At 40.8% G+C, this 22,870-nt stretch overlaps 1 protein-coding gene across 1 annotated transcript in view; it reads left to right on the top strand.

The window, feature by feature from the left end:
- The first annotated feature begins 1,289 nt into the window (after positions 1–1,289).
- ZFHX4 (zinc finger homeobox 4) overlaps positions 1,290–22,870 on the top strand; it is a 153,994-nt gene continuing 132,413 nt past the window's right edge. Inside the window, exon 1 of the mRNA XM_082045664.1 lies at positions 1,290–5,301. The gene's annotated coding sequence lies outside the window, so the exon portion shown is untranslated. The remainder of the gene's footprint in view (positions 5,302–22,870) is intronic.

The raw sequence follows: 22,870 nt of genomic DNA, 5'->3' as shown, positions 1-22,870 counted from the left end.
TCTTTCTACCAGAACCGTTTTATTTCTGAAGTCCCTTTTTGTCCTTTTCCAGGATAGAATGTACATTTTTTTCCCTTGGATATATCACTGCTGGAAATATGCTCTTGGGCTTTCGGGAGGGGATGGAGGGGGGAGAGCGGTGGTAAGCGGTCGTTTTCCTTGATTTGCATAAGAGCTAGTGAAGTGCCTGTGAAGTTGGTGAATTGCTATTGTTTGGGGCTAGTCCTGACTGTTTTTGTTTATAAACACTGGGGTGGTTGCCGGGAGGGGAGGGAGGTCAGAGCACTGTCAAAGCGCTGACCTCTGAAAGCCCAGAGGGCGCCTGGCTCCTTCACCCGCTCCTTTCTCTCTCTCCCTCTCCCTTTTTCTTTCCCTTCCCATCCAAGGCCAGGAGCTCAGGTTCAGGGCATTTAATCCCCGCGATCTGCCCAAGAAAGGAGCTGAAAAAGGGCTGTTAAGGCTCCGGAGGAAACGCCGGCAGCAGACTTAGACCTGGAAGGCTTTTATTTATAGTAACGTCCGGGTGCGCGTTTTTGTGCGGCTCCAGCCAAAATAACAATAACAACAACAACAAAAAGCCAATCGGGAACAGCGATATTTAGCTCAAAATCTCAGCGAGATGTCTGTGCTATTCTGCTGTGATTTTTCTCTTAGGTCATTGCTCGTTAGACGCACTTTCAGTAGGTGGAAGCCAAATCTGTGTCAGTGAAGGGCAGAACTGAAATATAATATGTTATTGTTGTTTTATTTCCTTTTCGAACAAAACTTTCCAGGAATCAGATCGGGGGGTTTTGTTTTCTTTCCCTCCTCTCTCTTCGTTCCCCCCACCCCCGCCCTTTTTTGTGTGTACTGGAATGTGTTTGATTGGGGGGGGGGGAGGTGCGTTGTAAATTAACAATGTATTTATATACGTGATACCTGCAAAGAAAGAAATAATTAATAATAGCCAACGCTTTGGGTTCAGAGTCAATTTCATATCGGGAAGAAAAAAAAAAAAAAAGTACAAGAGATTGCTATCAGGTTTAAGTATGTTTTGAAAAGAAGTTGCTGAGTTAAACAAAAATGTTAGTTAACACACTGCCTTTGTCAAATAGCCCCCGGGAGAAGAAGAGACAACAAAAAGGAGAGGAGGTGGGGGCTGGGGATCTGAAAGTGTCTGTAGCTCAGATAAAGGGTCTGTAACACTGAAATCTTGTAATACCTCGTTTCAAACTGAGCTCATCTATAGACTTAAGGAACGCAGTAAAAAGACACGGATCCCCTTTCCCTTGGGTTGGGGTCTGGGGAGAGGGGACGGTGGGGGAAGGGGACGTTTATTAGGGAATTATGGCGGTTTATTAAAAAGGGGAGCGGCTGTGGCTGTAATTATGCAGATCCTTGTGCCCCTGTGTGTCCGCAGCGCAGATTTAGGGAGTGAAATTAGCTTGGCGGAGAGACGTGGTGTAACAGAGCCCGGTTTGGGCTGGGATTTCTTTGTCTATTAAAGAATGGTCAGTCTCGGTCTTTGGCCCCCACCAGATCCGTCTCGCCCAGGCCAATAAGTTTTCCTTGGGGCTGAGGCTGGAGGTGCTGGAAGGACAGACAAGGCTGAGGGGTTTTTCGAATTTTTCTCCCCCTTCCCTCTCTTTCAAATGTAACGTCACTATCAGAATTTTTGTGGTTTCAACAGGAGGCTCGAAAAAATCCCCAAACATGTAACGGTGCCTGCAAGAGAAGTTCGGAGGAGGTGGGCGGGGGGTCCGCCGAGACCAGAGGAGCGGAGCTGAGAGGTTAGGCGTGAGTCTTCGGGGGCGAACAGCTGAGCGAGAGAGGGAGGAGAGAGAGGGGAGCGGGAGCCGGGCCGGGCCGGGCCGCGCCGCCGGGGAGCCCGCCCGCCGCCACGCACCGCAGCCGCAGCCGGACCGCAGCCGCGCCGGCCCCGGGTCCTCCTCGCCTGCCTCCCCCAGCCCGCGCCGCGCTCCGCTCTTATCACATCCCACAAACCTGCTTCTGCTGCCTCCCGGAATTAACCTTCTTCGATTTTTCCTAGCTACGTGGCGATCCCAGGGTTTCTTCTAAACTGTTAACATCCCGTAGTGGCTTTTTTTTTTTTTTTCCCCTACACCCTCCTTCCTCTTCCCCGGTAGCTACTATTTTTAAGGATAGAGAGAGACAGAGAAAGAGAGATGAGATTTAAAACATTAGGAAGGACAGTAAACAGTGGCAGAAGAAACCCTGGTAAATGTGGACTCTCCCCTCGCAATTCCTGCCTCTATCCCCCCCTCTTTGTTCCTTAAGCTGTAATTCAAGAACACCATAAACCTATATCCCCCTCCAAGAAAAGAGAAAGGGAAAAAAATCTACAGCCAAAAAAGAATGACTTGACTGTTCTGACGTTTGGTGTTTTGACATTAATGACATTAATGATATTGATGTTTCACCAGGAAAAAAGCACTAGGAATAAAGGAGGTGGTGGGGGAGGTGCGGGGGAACGACTTTAAAACTAAATTATCTTGGTTTCCTTATTCTTCTGTTACATTACGTATATGTGTTTTTTCACTTGAATTTGAAATAGATGTATTGTTCTCAGGTGTTTCTTCATCATATTGTATTTAATTGTCTTTAGTCTCAGGAAATATGTTACCAACCTTCAGGCATGCACTTGAATGGACAATGCACCCTTTTGCCTACAATTTAAGCCTAAAATCCCTCTTTCCATCATAGCCCCTCAATCTGATAACTGTAAACGGGTTTCGGAGATTTCATTTTCACTCTTTGTTAGCATTTTTTTTTTCCACCCTGCAAACGACGATGCAGAATATCACTAGTTTCCCTATTACATTCATTCTCAGGGAGCCGTTCCTGTGGAAATCTGCATACGTATGCTCACATTTTTTTTCACTGATGAGCTGGTGTAATGCTTAGGTGAGGTTTAAAAAAGGAATAAAGTTGCTCTCAGAAACCCTCAGGTGCCCCTGACTTTTCCTTAAGTTCGAGTTTTGGAGATTTTCCTGAAGTTTGAAATAAGGATAAGGTTTCTCTGGATTGGGGTAGGGCTCTTTCTGTGTTCACCACTTTATTGGCAGGCTCCGATTTTTGGAATAGCTGTACTTTCAGGCTGGCAATCTTTTTATTTTTTTTTTCCCTCCCCTCTCTGAAGACCTCTTCTTTTTTTTTTTTTTTTTTTTTTTTTCCCCTCCCAAACTATCAGGACCTTCACTCTGACCTTAAACATCTGCTTTTAGACACTCAGTTCCCTGACACTGGCCTATACTTCCTTAAGGGCAGCTTTAATTCATCATCAGGTGGGGATTTTCCTATTAGCGTTAGTTCCAGTACTTACAAAATGTTCTCCTGGAGCAGAAGGTTTAGGGCCCAGAGAGTTGCATATTTCTGCCATCCAGGTTTTACTGGTTTGTTGTTTTGCATGCACACTTTTAATGGAAGGTTGCGATAAAACCTTCCTGCTGGTTTTTGGTGTTTAAGGCCTAAGGTTTTGACATGTGTCGCAGGAATCGCGAACTTCAAAGGCATGTCAGCTCTAAGGTTATGGTTCATCTGTGCGGGGTCCTTGGTACTGTAAATATCTCTTGCATGTGACTGTGACTTAGTGACCATTTCTGGTATATCCATTTCTGGAATAGCATTATCGAAAATCTGCACGTGTTCCTGCGGTGTATTCAGATGCTCTTTGAATAGTCGTGGTTTTATCTTCAGTAGGGAGTATTTTAAAGTATGTCTATTCCTAGTTTTAGTTAATTATCTTTTAATGAAAGTGTCAGTCATATTCACATCTGCAGTATTAGGTTAAGATAATTAGATTTTCAAATGAGAAGCAATCTTCTTAAATCCCACACAGGAAAATATTTGTAGAAGATTCCGATTTATAATGACATCTGTACATTTTACCCTAGTTTTCATCATAATAATCTCCCCCCCCCGCAAGAATGAAATGTGTCTGGTAAAATATAGTAGGTAAAATATTAATAAAATAGCAATACTTGTAAGGAAAGTGGAAGACGATGCATGTATATGAATGAAACTTGTATTGTATGCAAAGAAATTCTTTCCTTGGACTGATATTTACTTCATTTTGATAAGGCTGTTTACAGTTGATATTGCATATTCTGGAAGGCTTTGCTTTTTACTTTGTTGATTTCTTCAAGTAATTACATGGCAACCACCAAATAAAGTGTGTTATGTTTTGTGTGACTGTGTGTACGTGGAATGTATGTGCATATGTGTAAATACAAAGTAGGGTGTGAGTGCGTACATGTGTGCGTGTGCTTATGTGTAAATAAATCCAACTTTATCTTTGTATGGACAGTTATTCCCCATCTTAGATATATTATCTTTCCTTTTTCAGAGGTGTCATACATTCATTATCCCAGTTCAAACATATATTTTTCATTAAATCCCCATTAAAAGAGAAAAGGGAAGAGAAAGAAAGAAATATCTCCCTGATAGAATAATTAATGTGGACCCGTTTCATTTAAGTTCCCGAACAGTTTAAAAAGCAAGTTGGTTGCCCCCTTCTTGTTGTTTGTTTTTTTGTTTTTTTGTTTTTTTTTTAATTTTCCCTAGCCATCTACTTCGTGTGGCTGTGCGTGTGTGTCTGTGTTACTAATGAAGTTTGCAGACTTGTGTTTGTATCCATGAGCTCCTTTCTGCTGCCCCTTCTTCTCTGGGCTGGCTCTGTGGCTCCCGCAGCCCCGGCGAGCCCTCGGCAGCCGCGGCAGCTCCGGCTTCCCCGGCTCCGGCGCTGCGCGTCATTTGCAGCCCGGAGAATGTTGATCACCTCACTAATTACACCTCTCCCTCTCCTCTCCTCTCCCCTCTCCTCTCCCTTTCTCTCGCTCTCCGTCGCTCTCTCTCCTCTCTCTCTCTCCCTCTCTCTCTCTCCTCTCTCTCTCTCTCTCATTCCCAGAGTGCATATCGGGAATAGACACACAAAGACATGCGCACTCAACTTAATCAGCCATTTTTTTAAACAGGGCTAAAACGATAATAATTAGCAGAATAAAGACATATCGGATTTTCATTTCCTTTCCTCCTTTTCCCAACCCCTTCACAACCAAACAGCGAGACCGCGGTCGGCACATGCTTTAACAACTCCCGGACCCCAAAGGACCGCTCCATGCCCCCCACTTCTTGCTCAATCATTTTTATTTTCACCCAATAAAGTTGGAGGATTATTTTTTTTTTATTATTTTTTTAATGAACCTTCTCTCGTTTACTTGGATGTGATCAGCTGTTAAGTAAATAAAGCAAAACAAAAAAAAGAGGCGAAGATCCAGTAGGAACTGCGAGGGGAAATGGAAAGTAAGTTTTTTCTTTAACTTTTATTGAGTAGTTTGTGTTAAATTTAGGTCGAGTATCGATTATCTTTCCAGGCTGATCTTGCACAATCTTTGATATTTCGCTCTCGCTCTCTCTCTCTCTCCCCCTCTCTCTGTGCCTCTTTCTCTCTCTCTCACATACACACACACACTCACATCCCCACATCCCATGTATCTCTCCCCTCTCTCTCTCCCCCCTTTTTCTGCCTGTTTCCCCATTTTTAGGTACCGTATTTGCTCTCATTTGGGAAGGAGGGGCTGCTTTTCTCTCTCCTTTCTTTCCCTCTCTCCCTTTCTCTTTTATTCCGGGGGTTACGTTTTGTTTGTGTATTTTTTTCTGTTTTGGTTTGGGGCTGTGGGCTTTTTTTTTTTTTTTTTTTCCTGTCTCGGGCTGTAACTTTTGAATTAAGTGGAGGACCCTGCTCAGTTTCCAGAAGAGGTTCGGGGGGTGCTCCCCACTTTTTATTTCACTCTATTTTAGTAGAGAGCTCGGACAGCGGGGGAATACTGTCAGATTAGGAAAGACGTTACGGCTGTCAGAAGTCATTGCCTGCCAGCCCCTTCAGAGCTCGTACTCTTGTTTCGCAGCTTCGTCCCCCCCAAACTTTGAGGTGCTTTTTGAAGGCGCATTCCGCTCTCCCACCCTCCTTCCCTCTCCTCCCCATCTCCACCCCCCTCGGCCTCCTAAACTTTCGCTTTCGGGCGGGGTGGGGGGGGATGCCAGCAGGGCAATGGGGACCGTGAATGCGTGCGTGTGTACAGGAGAAGGTGTGGGGTGCTTTTTCCCCTGTCCCCCCCTCCCCATTTATTTTGCAGGTAGGTTTCTCAGGAGCAGAGGCAGGGGTGGCTGTGCAGGTGTGTGTGTGTATGTGTGCGCAGGGGGATCGCGCTGCCGGCTGCCGTCTCTGGCAGCAGGAGGAAGAGGAGCCCGTTAGGAGAGCGCTCTGCTTCTCTGTCAGTTTCGCCGCCTGGCGCGGGGAGGCGGCCCGGCCCGGCCCGGCTCGGCCCGGAGCGACGCGGAGCGGCACGGCCCCGCCAGCGGGGTTGGGATGCGTGGCTGCCTTTGCCTGCGGGCTGCTGCCGGCCAGGCGGCGGCGGAGCCCTCGGCATCCCCGCCGTGTCGCTCCGCGGCGCGCCGCTCCGCGCCGTACCAAAGGCTCCTCGCGGGCAGGGTCGGACGCTGCTTTCAGCGTAGCTTTTCTGAGATTTTTGAAAGGGGGAGGGGGCGGTTGTTTTGCGGGACAGGCATCCATGTTTTTTTTAAACCGAAGACTGAGGTGTTTAAAAACAAAAACAAAACCAAAAACATAAACAAAAAAACCCCAGCCGAACAAAAAAAAAAAAAAAATGAAAGAGAAAAAGAAAAAAGAGCTTATAGACAGCAAGAATGCAGTTGCAGTTCGGTTCCTGTTCTAACTGCTTGTGCCAGAATCAAGTGCATCCCTTCCCATCACGGCGGCTAATGGCAGACGCGTCCCTGCTTCCCTCTCTTGCTTAACATGAAATTTCCTGCAAAAATGCTAATAAACTTTCCCCTCATCCGATGCCAACTTACAGCGGTTCCCCTCCACTCCCCCCTCCTGCATCTTCTTTCACCCCCCCCCCAGCCTCCCCAGCAGCGGCAGCAGAAAATGCACGGGTTGGTATTTCTTTTGTTACCTGCGAGCCGGGCGGCCGGGGGTCTCTCATCGGCTGCTTAGGGCACTGGGTCCAACCGAGAGAGGAGGCACATCAGTCGGGTTCAGCCTGTTTCACCTCAGCGCCGTCCCGAGGAGGCTTTAGCCACCATTCAATAACACACCCTCCTCCTCCTCTTCCTCCTTAGGTACCAAGGCAGAGATCGCAAACATAACACCCCCCTCCCCACCAAAAAAAAAAAAAAAAAAAAAAAAAAAAAAAAAAAAAAGCCCAACCAAAAGACAACTTGCCAGGCTGAAGATGGTGGATTTACATTAAGCCAGACACAGGCAGGTTCACTCAGGAAGTCTGACCATCCCGTTTTCTGACAGTTGCATTTCCTCGGCTCCATTCCGTCCTCCTCTTTTTTTTTTCTTTTTTTTTTTTTTTCAATTTTCTTTTTTATTAGCCTTGTTCCGTTTTTAATCAAGGATTATGTAGTTGGCAGGAGGAGAGCAAGAGTGGAAAGAGAGGGCTCGGGTGCTTTTGGGGTGGTTGCTGAGAGGTTTTTTTTTTTGATGGTGTATTTTTTTTTTTTTTTCCCAATTGTGTTTCCCCTGGATTTGCAGTGGCTCGATCCTTAGGAGCGGTGGTGGAGTGTTTAAAAAGATCATATGTAGCATTATATTTTTAGTTTGGTGGTGGATGGATGGAAGAGGTAGCGAGAAGCCTTTGCAGCCCTGGCTGTTGTTGGTTAGATTGAGGCAGAGACTTGGCTGCGATTGGGACGCGACTGTGACATGGGCATCGATCGCTTCCATTGAGAGCAATGCAAAAACACAGCCTGGGTATGTAACACTCTCAGTGCCATCAACACTTGTTTTACTTTATATTTACTGGCAAAACTGACAGAACGATCCGGAGTGCTTTTCTTTGAAATAAGGAATACAAACATTTGGACGGGAAGGTGCACAAAGAAGATTGTGGAAATAAACGGGGGGTTGAAGGTTGGGGTGTGTGTGTGGGGGGGAAGATCCTTAACCATCATTGCTCCACTTCCTATTCAGCTGACTGTATTTAAGGAGTTTCTGTCTTTTCTCGACTAGGGGATCCTACTAAACTGGTTGAAATGAAAAAAATCAGACAATCAACCTTGAGGGAATATCTGCTAGTTTTCAGGGTTTGCGGTTTCAGTCGGTAGGAAGGCACACAAAATAAAAGATGGGTAGCCAGCTGTTTTAACCTCTTGCACCTGGCTCCAGAGCTGGGGCTCACTAGGATTATTCAGTTATTCGTGCTATCTGTGCTTGAATATTTATACTGTACGATCTAGAGATCCACACAGTGCATTGTAGCATCTCTTTATCCTTTAGTCTTGGGGTTTTTGGACTTTGTCAACATAAACATGTATTCAATAGTTTTCGTTTTTATGATAATGAACATAGAGGGTCAATGAAATATAGAGGGAAAAGTCGTAAATCTGCAAAAGTGAAACCTACCCAAGGAACAAAGAAAGGTCAGGTAACCATCTGTGTAAGTCACAGTAATAGTACCTGCTGTTTGGTTTATGCAGTGATACTGCTTTATTATTCTCTAAAATGAAACTTAACTGCTAGATCAAGTTAAAACTAAAGGAAAGCTGTGGGCATGATAAATGGCATTGCATACATCGTTCAGAATAGGGAGACGGTTTTGTTCCTCTATTTTTGAATAGTTTAGGTTTATTTGTGAGGATGGTACACCAGCAAAGATCATATAAAGGGGGCCGAGAAAAATCACTGTTTAATATTGCAGAATTTACTGCTTCCATTCTGACCATGAGCCTAAATTTACACAATGAAATTTGATTATCTTTAATAACAATATTAGATCCTGCACTGGATGGATGAGAATTGAGGTGGTTTTGTTGATTGCAAGGGTTTAATGTTGCATTTCAGAATCTGATGTGGTTTAGCCTCCCTTCCATTAACTGGAAAACCCCTGAGGTTTTACAATTATTTCTTAAAGATAATACATTTAAGATTGCATTGGTAGGCTGAAGAAAAGTCATAAAGGCAAGAAGGGAAGCCCTTAATAACTCTTGAGATTCAGACATGTTCAGCAGTTAGATTGGCTCTGACTTCACCAAGGGTCGACAATGTGTCATTTCCATGAAGCCAAATTGCCCTCTGCCTATATGATATTAATGTGCAAATCAATATTTCAGGGATTAAATTTCCCTTCTTCATTTTTTATGGTTTCTACCTCAATAAGTCTCAAGTCTATTAGAAGAGGCTGGATGATTTAAAATCTTTCACTGCAGAATGGCTTGTCGTAGCCTTGTTTCACAGACCGTTTTTGGATTTTCGTTATAAAAGACTAAAGGCATTCCAAAGAAGTTGGTAGTCAATATAGGGACATGCTCACTGTTGTAAAGCCCTTGTTCGATTAAGAGCTAAAAAGGTATTGAAAATATAATATATATGTTTATATAATATATATACATTCTACTGCTTTAAAAATATTGTGTTAATCACCTATTGATTTATTTCAAAATCAATTGAAGCTCCTTTCTTTTTAGTGATTTGTTCAGCATTCTTCAGCCTTGTTGTTAATTTTCTTAAACAGCATGCATGAATTAATCTGCTGGTAGAAAGTGTTTTGGATATTCTTTGAAGCATATTTAAAACCAGGCGTTTTTACCTATTTGAGCTAAGTGGCGTGAACAGTTTAGTATTGTGGGGAGAGCCAGGGCAGTTTTCTGCACTTTGGATTCAGCATTGTTTTAATGAAGCTAAGGGGCATTTTGTAAATATTTTATGATTTCTGCTCAGATGCTTATCAGCAATGTTTATTAAGAGTTTCCATTGAATATTCAGGATCAGTTAAAAATTAAAATGGAGCTATCTGATCTGGAAGGAAACAATACATGACAGAAAATTTAGGTCAAAATACGAGGTTGTGACTTTATCACATAATCTTGGGAAGGCCCTACTGTCTATCATTTAGTGTTGTTTTATAGTCTTAGACCATCTGGACCAAGTTCCGCACAGCTGCATGAATTTCATATGTGATAGAACATTTTTTCCATTCAGTGTGAAATGTTCCTTCCTAAAAACATACACCAGACTCGCTTAATTTAGTCTGCTAAAAGAAATGCACATGAAAAAGGACAAAAGGCTCTTTAATCTCTGCAAGCTGTTTGTTTTTCTTCAAGATTCCTGTCTGTTTGGGTTTGAAAAGTCATGTTTATTGAGCAGATGATTCTGAGGTGTGACATTAAAATAATATATGATTTTTGTGCTGGTTTCTGCTCTCCTGGTTAATTTGCAGAACTACTTTTTATGCCTGTCAAAACACAGAGTTAATCTATTCTTATTTACAATTAATCTCAATAAAATTAATCTTAACTATGCCTTAGTCAGTAGCTTAAAATATCTAATTATATTCAATTAACTGCTGTCATAGTAATTAACACTGCTTAATTGCCTCTGCATATATTTATGTAAAGCTCATTAGTTACTGCTTGCTCTTTTTTCCTTTTCTCATTCCCATTTTTGCGTCTCTGAAAGCACTGACATAAAACTCAGTCTAGTTTTTGACTATTGGAGTCTTGAAGAACCTGTGACAATGACAATATATGTGTTCGTAACCTGTTATGTGGGTAAATATTTGTATTTTCATATGCAAAAAGGGCATCAGATCTGGGTCTCTAAAGAACTTCCAGTTGAGCCTCCCTCCATTCTCCTACCCCAACACATACAAAAATGTTTTCTTGCCTTGTTGATAGAAATATGAGAAGCCAGGTTAAGCTTTGTGTTTATAAATGAAGAGCTTTTCTGCATCTGCCTTGGGGCTGTACCCAGAAGGCAGAGCTTTGCTGCTCCAAATTCAGTCAAAGGGTTAAAGACTTGGCCAAGGTTCAAACTGAGAAGCGCCCAGGGAAAGTGCATGTGAATATGTACAAGTTTCATGTAATTAGTGCTTAATTATATTAACATATGCAAATTGTCAACTTAGGAGCTTGTTGAGCTGGCAAAGATCAGCCAGGCACAATTGCTGTATTGTTCTGAAACAATAATGGATTTCAAGTTGGATTGTGAAAACACATAACTAGCTATCTAATTTAACTCATACCATGGTGAAATTTCATTAGTCTCCATGGAGACTGGTTTAATTGTGCTGACTAATGTTCTGGGCTGCAGAATGTCCTAAAAAGAAAGCGTTGTTTGCCTAATCCACCTTACAATGACACTTGTTTGTACATGTTTCCCTTGTGTGAGAATTTGCATATGCAAATAAATAGTTTCTCTGCCCCATTTGTCATGGCTGTTCATTACCCATGAAGAGGACATTGTTACTAGGCTGTTACTGAGTCTCCCAAGACAGGATAGTGTCAACCAGTCCAGCCACATTCTTTCATAATTTGTTTCTGATTAATAGACCAGAGTGAGGCTCATTCTATTCAGGCCTCTGCAAAGGGAAGGTCAGTTCTGTCACTGAAAAGAGTTTCCGCAGCAACTGAAGTTTTTTCTCTCCCTCCCCTTCCCCCCTCTTGCTTTGGCTAAAATAATCATATTTAAAATAATGTATTCTTGCTCTAAGGAATACCTCCACTAATAATCTCTAGTTTCCTAAAGCAAAAGATAGGAAAATAAAGGAGATTCTGGTATTGGAATATTAATCCTGTTTTTGACAGAAAGGTAAACTGATATAATTGCTTTTCAGTCGAAGGAATGGGGGTTTATACAAGTGTGAAAGCATCGGAAAAGGATTAGCATTTTTTTGCATAATGAAAAGCTCTGTTGAATAGGGCACTGAATGGTTGACTGAATGACTGAGATGAAAGGAAGATGAAAATGCAGGCTCCTCTTTCTTTATGCCTATGTTCAGCTCTCCCTAAAGTTATGTTTGTCCAAGGTTTGAGAAAACAAGCAGAAGCTCAGATTTCAGCAACTTGCTAAGATGCCCCGAGTTTCCATCATCGTGTGAAGTAATATGTATGAGAGTAGTGCAGTGAAAGGATGGGAAACACAGGTTTGTATGGAGCGGAGCTCCAAGAACATGACAGGCAAACCAAATATTGACTATTGGGTATCGAGGATTCCCAGCACTTTGCCTGGGGGAAAGAGAGAGGGAGGAGGGGGGCCAGCAGGGAGGGAAGGAGCTATTTTAAAAGTTGCCAATGGAAATTATACATCAATGCATAATAATCTAATAAAGTTTGGTATTCAAGGAAGTGGGGTTTAGTCAATATCTGTTTTAATTATTAAACTATTTCTCTTTTGGAAAAAGTTATGAATTCTGACTCAGTTCTAAGTGTTTAAGTGATATAGAAGCCTTGTTGGGGAAAAAGTTACTCTCTTCATTGAGCTTTGAAAATAGAGATAGCTTACCAAAATAGAAATTGATACATGCACACAAGGAGCGGGTTTTTTGTCATGACTGCGTCAGTGTCCTCAGGTTGCTTAAAACATGCAGAATTCTGGTAGATTCAGGTGGCAAGAAGGGCCCCGGCCTCCTCCTGCAATCAGTGCTCGCCCCCACTGATTCCAACCGGAGCAGGATCAGGCCCCCAGCCAGGGCTGCAACTGGTTAGCTGTTGACAATGTGATCAGTGCTTCTAATTATGTTCTCTCAACAGTAATTAGGGCAGTTAAAATACCATAAGTGTTGAGCCACTTTTGAAAGTGCTTCTTTTGTACGTATGTAAATCAAATGCAGTGTGAATAATTATTTGTATGGATGCATATTAAATAGGCTTTCTGTTTTTTTCAGGTCAACGTAATTACTGATTTAGAGCTACTGTGGAAAACTGTGGGTAGTTAGACTAAATATTAACATGTTTGAGAGATGGTTGGTTTTTTTTTTTTTTAGTTTGCAGAACATTTGTTTAAAAAGGTTTGTTGGTTCAGTACCGGGCTTGATCTGATAATATTTAAACAGTTAGAGATGCCTCTAAGAAATTAGGGTTATTTATGGATAAATGAGGTAACACTGTAAATGCAAAAAGTGCTTGGTAAGAATAAAGTCACAAAACCTCTCTCTTTAAAGAAGAAGTTAAAAACTTTTTGTGGGATTGGAGACTGTTTTATCGCTAACTTTATGAAATTCTTTTAAACTTATTTTAAAGGAACATGCTTAGGGGTTATTGTTCCATTCTGGGAACAGCTTATTTGTGTATTTCCATAAGAAGAATGTGTTAATTTAAAAAATAAATTCATTTATATTTTAAAATATTGTTAACCAAGCACCATGTGTTGTCTCTGGCAAAGTTCCAGCCACTGTGGAACTGGATAACATATGGGTTAATAATAACTTATGTGATGTCTGCATTCTTACTGAATGGGCAGAAACCCAGCACACTGAGATATTGGGATTCAAGATTTTACAGAATAAGATGTAATGCAGAATATGTTTATGTGAACAGATGCACAGACAGAAGAAACTAAAAGGCACATACAGGTTGCTTTTATCTAGCAGGTAAAACAAACCTAGTAGGTTCTGTTTGGTTGTTGTTGAGATTTGTTGTTTTTGAAAAGGGTAATAAACCCATTTATTGATAGCCAGATTCAGCAGATCTGTAGAGATAAACTTGTTTTGCATAAATAAGAGCAGCAGATTTAGTCTTTAATACTCTATTCCTTTTTTTAATTGTCACTCTATAGCACTCTTATACCAGAATTTTCATTATTACTGCAGCTTTTGCTGAGTTCCAAACTAAGCCAGAAAAGTTTGTACCAGATTGGATGGCAGGCTTGTTGAGTAATTACTTTTTCTGCTCAAATAAAATATTCTGAGGAATGGTTTAGCTAAATAATATGATTTATATAATTATATAAAAATTATATATTATATTATCAAAATAATATGATCAAAATAATATCAGAATTATATGATCATAATTATATGATCAAAATAAAAGTTTGTCATATTAAGACACTATTCTGTAAGGCCACATTACTCAGAATCAGCTTTTGATTAAAAAAAAATTAGATATTAATTTGTCCAAATTATATTTTGTTTGCTTTTGGTAGTTTTGGTAACAATTTTAAAGCCCAGAAATTTGGATTTCTTTACAGACAAAATTAGCAGACTTTTAGCACTTACAATTATCTGATAGGCTGTACCATCTCCAAAGAAAGTGTTATGGTCCTCCAGGTCAAGGCTTTATGTACGTGATAGACCACGGTGACTCTGAAAACAACCATTTACCATATAAGCTGCAGTGGTGTCTGCAGAACAAGTGATGCACACACTAGACATACATCTAAAATGGTATTTAAATAGACAAACATTTTGCTTCTGAAACAAAGACATCCTTTTGAAATGCCTGTGTTGATGTGATGCTAAGACATGTAAACCCAAAAGAACCAAATTCACTCCCCAAACTAAATTAACAATAACTTCTCTGAAATTAGAGAAGTAATATGGGTGTAAAACTGGTAAGACATATTTTTTTTATATTAGTGGAAAAAGAATCAGGCCTTTAGTTACCAATTTACAATAATCTGATAAAATAAAAATTAAAAGGTTTCATCTCCTCTTTTCGTACTACCGTTTCCATTTTTAAGGATTATGTGCTTCGTGCAGAAGGTACTGCAAGAGTCTGTAAGAAAGAGGTTTTCCAGAGAAGCTGATGAGGGTCAGTTCTATCCCTTATACCAGGTAATAGCAGAGCTGAGGGTCTGAGAGCAGTGGCTGCTAAAGGCTTGCTCTTCCCTATTTTGATGCCGAGGTTGCCTTATAAATTTACCTAATCTGACATGACAAGGCACCTGTCACTGGTAGTGCTCCAGCGTTTGGGGCACTGATGGAAATCTGGAGTAATCCCAGTTATTTCCACACTTGTTCCAGAAGATGGTAATGTAACAAGTCAGAATAATATCTTTTTGAAGAATAACAAAAACATAACTTCCTTCTCTCCCTTCAGTTGTTGAGAAGGATCCTTTGATTTTTGGTATTCTGAAGGCCAGAGCTTTTGTAAGAAGAGGGGTGGGGGGAAAGAATCCTTGGATTTGCCAAGTGTTGCATGATGGTTTCAAATGCAGGCGGTTTTCCTGTATGAGAAACCATGGCTGTCCCTCCACCTTCCAGTAAGAGTTTCTCCCTGTTTAATACCTAACACTTCACATGCCTTCCCCATGCCAGAAAATAAGGTTCTGAGTGAAAAGAAGCTCCTTAGGGGACTCATTCCTATGGGCTTCACTCTGGTCCTTTTATATTTCTTATACTGAAATATGGTTATTGATGTTGTTTACAGCACTGAGGGTTTAAATTAAAGAAAATATAACATTTCTAAAATAAATTATTCCACTATATGGCAAATGTCACCCCTTAATCCCTCAGTTCCTCTGAGTTTTATGAACTGCTCACCAAAAAAAGTCAGTTGATTTGCCATTGCAGTGCAGCCATTTCTGGGGTGGGAAGTGTCACCCCATGCACAAACCACCATGAGCCACCCTACTGCAGCACAGCTGTCTGATAAGGGACTTTTTATCCAGTAGGACCAGCTGATGGCTGTAGGGAGACAAAATGTGATTTCTCACTCCAGTGAAAAGCATCACTGGAGTTTTAATCCCAAGTGCTCTGTTGATCGGTGATTTCCCCAGCGCTGCTGTAGTTCCCAGTTTTGACCAAGGGCCTTGTCCAAAGTGCAGCGCTTCCCTATTGATTTCCCTGGGTTTGGATCAGGTCCTTTCAAAGAACAGTGCCACCGGCTGAGGCATCCGTCGCAGTTCAGCCAGCTGCAGCCACTGGCCCCAACCCCAGCCATCAGCCCCAGCCCCGACCATCAGCCCCGACCCCGACCATCAGCCCCGGCCCCAGCCATCAGCCCCAGCCCTGGCCATCAGCCCCGGCCCTGGCCACCAGCCCAGGCCCCGGCCTCGGCCCGGCCTTGCGGTGGGGCCACAACTTTTTTTTTTCCTCCGAGTGGGTGGAAAAGCAACAAGAGACAATGGAGTCAAAAAATGTTAGCGTTTAAATAGAACAGAAACTGGGAGCCTGACAATAACTCAGCTACTACAGAGTCAATTCAGCCATCTGGAGGTTGTGACACGTCCAAAAAGGGGTGGTGCTGGGGGGGAGACACCTTAAAAATGAAGGATTTCATTGCATGTTGAAATGTATTCCCCACGCAGGCTGCCGCTTTAATGTTGAACAGCGTAAGCCTCTGAGTGGTTTTGTGCATCAAAGACGTACGTACTGAAACACCTAGTGTCTTGCCACAATTGGATGTTAATATTAACGAAGCAGAGTTCTTTGGCCCAGCGCTGAGTTGATATCAGTTTGTTTTTCAATGTTATCATTATCTAAAAATAGATTTTGAGGCTGTTTGAATTTTTTAAATACATACAATGGCAGTGATTTATAAACATTCCTGGTTTCAGCTGTAGCTGCACAGAAGGGCTGAATCTGCTCCCAGCATATTTTTACATTATTTTAATAATCAGAGGCAAATATATTAGAAATCTTTTAGGTTCATTTAAAAATCTATGCAATTTAAACAAACACTGAATTGTGTAATGGCTTGTCTGGGAATTACTTAGGCTGCACAGCGTAATAATTTTTTATTAGCTGTCATTTGTTTACTAGGAAGAAAATAGTGATTTTTATGTTGTGTGTTTCATGAAAACTTGGCACTGAAATGGGACAGTGCCTGAACGTGAATTTCTAAAAAGGGGGGACAGTAGTTGCCCTAGAGGTGAAGACTTGAGAAAAATTGGGGTAGGTCATTTCTTTCCTGAAATGAAGCAGGGTACAGATTAGGAGCCATTAAGGTTTGCCAGGAGTTGCTGGTCATAGAAGCCTGTTTAAGTGCTCACTGTCAACAAGGAAATCATGGGCAGCACTTAAAGTGGCTCACCTCTGATTTATTCATAAACCTCACACGAGCACTTGGCTTTGTTCTTGCTCTGGTAAGGGGGAACTGATGCCAATAAGAACAGGAATAAAGAGCTTCTTGCATGGTCCAGAAGTGAATAGCACTTTATCTCAAAGCATGACCTCCATTCCCAAGATCTGTTGTGTTACAGTTGACTCCGCTAGATGTGTATTCTCAGATGAATTGCTAGAAGAGGTTACAACAAATATATACTTTGTAAACCCTCTAGATGTAACAAGAACTGTGTAACTGGAACTTAGGTTCTAACTTGACAGAAAGGTTGCGGTATTCATAGTGAACTGAGAGATTTCCGTTTCAGACAGCGCTTTATGCTTGTGTTTTTAACGTGAGTCAGAAAACAGTATGATTATGTGGCTGCGATTCAAGCAAAAATTTTATATTCTTTAAGGGATTAATTTGAGAAACGTATTTTGATAAAAGCAGACACAGTAATGCGAAGTAGTTCAGAGACAAAAAAAAAAAAAAGGAAAGAAAAAAAGTTGACTTCATTTTTAGTCATATTTGATCACTGTTGCTTTATTTTTGTTTCTCTAAAAAAGGCAAAGTAGTGCTAGCAGTCCGCGATGGGGGAAGGGACCTTTCGAAGACGGTCAACTGCCATGTTTGCACTGGGGCAGAGGTTGAGTACAGTTACTTAAATCCCCAGAGAAACATTTAGTTAACGCTAGTCTCTTTCTGATCCTGTCTGAGTCTGGTTTTCTTTTCTGCTTTTTAATGAAGTTTGTTTGTTGCTATGTTTAGGGTATGTTTTTAAACTGACTTGCATTTTCACAACAGATTTGACCAAGAGAGTCATAATGGAAGACAGTGATGAGAGTTAATGATACGTCTTTGATAAAGCAGTCCTCGTGTGCAATCTGATCACAGCCATCAGCTCATTTGTCATGGCTGAAGTGAAAATGTCAGGACCAATGAGTGTATCAGTGCTGAAGGGGGTGAAAGGGCTTTTGGAGACACTTTTGTGCTGGGAGTGGGCCATAGCTTAGATGCAGCTCTAGGGAAATACTGGGATTAGCCAACTCTGTGCACAAATCCCTAGCATAACAGAATTAGTTGAGAAAATGAGGTTTGTTAGGGAAAAAAAAAATCTGTAGAACTTCTCTAGGCTGCAGCCCAGGAACTATGCAAAACAGTAAGGCATTTATTAAAATAATTTTAGCAAAGTGGACGTATACACATTCCAACAAAAATCACAATTGGTAGCCAACATTATAAAAAACCCCATCTTAATGCATTTTGCATATGTACACGGGTTTGCTTCTAGAAAAAAAAAAAAGTGTATTTAAAATAAATGTGGTCTTCGCAATCTTAAAATAAGGTTTGCTGAATTTGACACAGTGGAAAATAATACAATATATTTAAATCTGAACTGATGCTGATGATCTTTTTGCATGGGTTATTTAAAATAAAAGCTAAGGGCAGTCTCGCTGCTGCAGACACTTCTTTACTCAGGAGGCGTAATCCATACTGTAGGAACATACTGATCACCAAACTGGGACTATGGTGTGACTAGCCTCTTCTCTCTTTGACTGGTCTGTAGAAGGTGCTTCTGAAGAATATCACAATAGGCAGATGTGGGATGACCTATTGTATGTGCCTGCCTTGCCATGATTGCAAATGCCATTTTTTTTTAGATCTCTGAAAAGCAATGTTTTGTATCCCTTATTTTTGTGTGTATGTGTGTGTGTGTTCACATTCATTACAATGCGAAATTACTTTTGGCAGCCAGTTTCCATTCTCTTTTTTAACCTTTGTAAATTCATGATCTCAATGGTACCCTGCAGCAATGAGTCCTACTACCTAACTCCTTTGCCCCTTTCATCATTGGATTTTAATTTGTCACAGCTTAGCTTTCTTGGAAACCTGCTACTGGTCTTTTTGTAAGCCTTGTCTTGCTTCCTGTTACACACCTAGGAAAAGTGGAGTGCTTTTGCCACTCCATTGTCCGTTAAAAAGCTGCAGAAATCTTGATTTCTTTGAGGTGGGGATCCTACTTGCCAGAGCTGTTCAGCTGCTGTAGAACTGTGTAGGTGCTTAACCAGGTAATCCCACTACCTGCACTATGCCAGCCCAAAAGGAGTGAGCGGGAGTGAGTTATTCCATCTCCAGTGCATGGAACGGTTAGTGAGGAATTGTCTGAGTAATAGATGTCTGTATATAATTGTCTGTCTCACTACACCAGTTAGTAATGGCTATTTGCCTGCAGAAGGGACCTGTTTTGCTGTGCTTTCTGTGTTCGATATTGCAGAATTGGGGGTGTTTTGACTTCACAGATCCATGCTGAGGGGCTTCAGTCGACTGTCAGTGCTGGGCTGAGAGCAGTTTTTCTTTTGTCTGGTGTTGCTGTTAGAGGTACCGCTGCAGGTTTATCATCTTTCCTTTGGGTTTAATGGAAGGTTGAGATGAAAATTAAATTTGGTACCGGCTCCGTTGTATCGCTGATCCAGTAGCTGCCACCATTACGCAAGGCCCTGAAAACAGAACAGAGGCACGGTGGAGGACGGCACTGGCCCTCACTGTGTGCTGGGTTACTGGCGTGTCTGTGTCGCTGACCTGCATTGCACAGCGTTTGTCCATGGCTGGAAGCTCTGGCTTCCCTTTTTCTTTCCCAAAACTTGGGCGTAAGTTGGGAGCAGGCAGAAGGAGCATGTCTGCTGATGGGAGGGGGTGGAGAGCCAGGGGTGTGTGGCAGAGCCTTAGGCCGTGGCTCAGACCCCAGGTGATCGCCTCTGGGAACCCCAGGCTCCCTCAGAGCGGGCTCGCAGCTACTGTGTGAAACTGCCTTTTGTGGTCACGGGCTTCAGGCCCGTCATCCTTCTGGGCCTTCTTGTGCATGGCCACAGGGACGAAAGATACCAGGTAAACTTGAGTCTGGCATAGAAATGTGTAACAAAGCTGCTGCCACTAGCCTTTAAACCCCAAACACTTCTCTGTTTATGCGTGTCAGCATGAGTGGCAGCAGCAGAGTAATTTATTTAATCTAAATAGTACTTATCTTTGTTAAGAGTTGTCTGCAGATTTCTTCCATTTCATGTACAGTGAATCACCCTCTTTCAGATAATGTGCTTGTACAACCTTTTTTTTTTTTTAATTCTATTGATTTACAGTATTGAAGTGAAATATCTGATACCTGTTTCCTGCACTTTGACTGTACATAGTCAAAGAAGCTGATGAGATTCTTCCCTCCCTTCCACAAGCCCTTTAGCTGTTTTAAATGTATAATTATCATTGCATGTCATTTGATAGCTGCACTAATTGCTGCCAACCATTGTCTGTTTGCACTTAATGCTGAAACCTGATCAACATCCTGCTTTGGTTGATGTTTGGTGGTAAACTTTAATTAACTCTTATTGCATTGAAGAAGAGCTCAGTCTCTGTGCTAACTAATCATTTACCTTCATTATGTCCTGACAGCTCCACTTGTTCCTGGTACTAATAGATACACCAGTCAGTAAATAAACCTGCAAACCTTCATGCCTTGAAGTTGTTCCACATTGATATTTTGTTGCTTAAAGTATAATACGGTAAAGATAATTATTTCAGTTAGTTTTGTACCTCCTGTACCTTTCCAGACACCAATCTCAAGTTGCCTTTTTCATGTCAGACAATATCATTTTAATAGTAACTGTAGATTTAAGATAGCATTATTCCTTCAGCAAGGTTCCTATATACATGCATCTTTTGAATCAATACAATTAAGCTTGTCTCCTGTTGGAATTCTTGTAATTATTTTTCCTGAAATACTTTTCCTGTAATGATATTGAAGTTAAAGTAATCAGGTTACTGGCAGATCATGTAAAATTCAACTCAAAATTGCTGGCTGCTTGATTTTAATTTGTCTGACATCAAGTTTGTTTGAAAAGGGATAATATGTGGTTAAACCAAGGAGCTTATAATTATGGTTGACATTTGTTTGTTTATAATGAAATCTAATTAAAGTTCATACATTTTAAAACACAAAAGTTAATTACTGAATTGCTCACTTCACTTATGCACAGCAGTCAAATTAACTTGCAGAGCAAAAAAATGGCAAAAGACTATGCATAATAAAAACAAAATGCCTAGCTGATCTTGGCAATACAAAACAAATTTGTCATGATAATATTGTAGAAAAAACAAATGCTTTATTAATAACCAAACTGTTTAAAAAATGTCCTGTATTTTCACTGACCAGGCTGATTTTAATACAGAGTAATATTTACATGTTTCACATGATTTACAATACCCATAGCTTTTTTTTTTTTTCAGATGCATAATTGAAAGAGTCTTGCACTCTTGTAAATGTGCTCAAAAGCACGATTCTTTATTTTTTGTTTTCATCAAGACTCTTTCTGAAGTAATCTGGAGTTGTAGTATCTCCCCAGGAACTGGAATGTTTCTTGACTACCTGCCTTGTGATAACTTTTGGAAAGACGATTGCAACATTTTTAGCATACAGGTAAATTAGTATTAGGCAAACGAAAAAGTACTGTGACATTTATTTATTTCAGAGTTGATTTTGAGACAACAGAGAGGTTAGGTGAATACTACAGAGCCATTTTGACTCTCTGGTCATTCTTTGCTAGATTTGCAATTCAGTCTTACCTTCTGAATGTGCTGACAAGCAATACATTCAGACATTAGTAAAATCACAAAGTTCCTAATAATTCACACTTTATAAGACTATACTACTATATTTACACCATTATTTTTAGTATACTTTTGTTAATATTACATGTTTGTTAAATCAGGCTTAAGTTTAATGAAGAAAAAGCTACATTTCTGTAATTTGTTTCTTAAAAGCTATAAATGCAAATGATCTCTTTCACAGTGTTTGAGAATAGGTGACAGAAACAGGCAGTGTGATTTTTAGTGAAGACAATTAGGATTAATTTTCTAGCTGCTTCTATTTAATTTAGTTCCATGTGAGTTTAAAACGTCTAAGGTAAACTAACTTTGGTCAGAGTTAAAGAGATTAAATGGTGAAAGATTTACAGATTGGGAGTATCGACATATGAATAAACACAGTAAATATGATTTTATTAATTCCTAAAATGATTGAGGCAGCAAATTTCTTAAAAGGAAAAAGGAATATGGAATCAATGGCTAAGCTTTATATTTAGCAGGCTTATTAACTTGAACTTCCAAATTTAATAGGGATTTTGGGGGTGAAAAGGGGAAGCATGGGGGCTCTTTTCATTAATGGCATGCTTGTAAAATTGAGCGTAATTTACATAACCTTTCATAGTGTATATTGTGTGTGTTATACTACAGGATCTGATTGATTTGTACATTAATATTTATTTAGTAAAAGAAAATCAAAGGGATTAAGCAGTCATCTTTTTAACTTTAATCCTACTTTGCATAGATGAGACAAAGGGAGGTGATTAATGCTCTAATGTTCACTGGGTCACTATCATTCAGATGCACTTTTCTCAAAAAAGAAAGAAAGGGGAAAAGTTGGTGCCTCCTCCTAGTATCGGCAAACAAGAGTTTTCTACCAATACTTTAACTGATTAGACCATTCTTCATCACTAATGAAGTAATCACTACAGAACCTCAGTGTCAGGTGGAGTAGCAGAAATATGGTATGAAAGCGAGAATTAGAAGGATAATTACAGTTCATGTTCTCATCTCACACCAATGTGAGCTTTTAATGTTCAGTCAGAACAAATACGTGCAAACTAGGGTGGCTGGGAAAAAAAAGAAGCCAAATTTGTTTGCAGAGGTAGCAAATAGGCCTTTCTTGCATAATGATTACAACATTTTCCTAAAACAACAAACAACAACAACAACAACAAAAGAAACATATTGCACAGTAGCTCTGTCAAGCTGAGATTGCTGATCTTGCTTTTAAAAGGAGAACAGCTGCAGTGGTTTCATTAAAGCTGTGGAAAGAAGACAGGAGAGTAATGCAACAGTTCTTCACCCATTACAATTAAATTAAAAATTCCAAAGCCTATAATAGCGTTATGGCCATTGTGTACACTTTCCCGTTGCTCCTCGGGATAGAAAACAAAGAGGCAAATCCTATCCTGACAGTGAGGGAGAGCTGATCAGCCTCAGGAGA

Source organism: Streptopelia decaocto, assembly GCF_964273445.1.
Source record: "Streptopelia decaocto genome assembly, chromosome: 2".
Taxonomy (NCBI): domain Eukaryota; kingdom Metazoa; phylum Chordata; class Aves; order Columbiformes; family Columbidae; genus Streptopelia; species Streptopelia decaocto.
The sequence above is the reverse complement of the archived record's forward strand: the minus strand, read 5'-3'. Positions and strand labels throughout refer to the sequence as shown.